The sequence below is a fragment of the Tupaia chinensis genome, unplaced genomic scaffold (genome assembly GCF_000334495.1).
Source record: "Tupaia chinensis unplaced genomic scaffold, TupChi_1.0 Scaffold140137_1, whole genome shotgun sequence".
Classification (NCBI taxonomy): Eukaryota; Metazoa; Chordata; class Mammalia; order Scandentia; family Tupaiidae; genus Tupaia; species Tupaia belangeri.
In genome coordinates this window covers 1-781 of record NW_006200016.1, presented here as the reverse complement: position 1 = coordinate 781, position 781 = coordinate 1, and the positions used below count along the sequence as shown (strand labels likewise).

The following is a 781-nucleotide window of genomic DNA, read 5'->3' as shown; positions in this document are numbered from 1 at the left end:
TTATAATTAGACAATTTCTGAATTATAGTACTGGCATAACTGACAATAACAAATATTGTAAAATTACAAAATAGCAATCATAGACAAAGAGCAAGAGACCAGAATATAATCAAAATTTATAAATAAAGTTATATTGAAATAGAAATTGTTAGGATACCCCCTGGCATGTGGGTTAATGCAGCTGTATCTCACATGACCAACCATGGTTGAAGTCCAGGCCCCAATACTTTAAAAAGCAGGCAGAGAAAGGAAGTGCTTGGCCATCGCAGAGCCCAGGAAGCAGGGTTCAAGGGAGCACTATGTCCATGGAACCCCCCCGAGGCAGTGTCTACCAAGGAGCAGAAGGAAATGGAAGATAAAGTGACTAGTCCAGAGAAAGCTGAAGAAGCAAAATTAAAGGCAAGGTTTCCTCATCTGGGATAAAAACCTGGAGTTGAGGTTCAGATTTCTTAAGAAAACAATTGCAAAAAGGGCAAAAATATTTTGATTCTGGGGATTACAACATGACCAAAACAAAAATGAAGAACAAGCAATTTCTTGCTGCCACCCGGGATAAGACAGAGATCACTGGTGACATTAGGACTCCATAGGACCTTCCTCAATGGAAACCATCCCTTGTTGCTAGTGAACTGGCTGGCTGATTAAAAGAGCTGAACTGCATGAATCTTCTAATTCCCATTCTTTCTTCTTAATGTTACCTAACCCACTTTTTATTTGCTTTCATTCACTAAGTCATTTGAAATGGGCAGATTTGCAGGTAGCGGTAGTGTGCTGCTATTGT

The 781-nt window shown here is 39.6% G+C and overlaps 1 pseudogene; it reads left to right on the top strand.

Annotated features, from left to right (window-relative positions):
• The first annotated feature begins 166 nt into the window (after positions 1-166).
• On the top strand, positions 167-641 carry LOC102499005 (cAMP-regulated phosphoprotein 19 pseudogene; annotated as a pseudogene).
• The last annotated feature ends 140 nt before the right edge of the window (positions 642-781 follow it).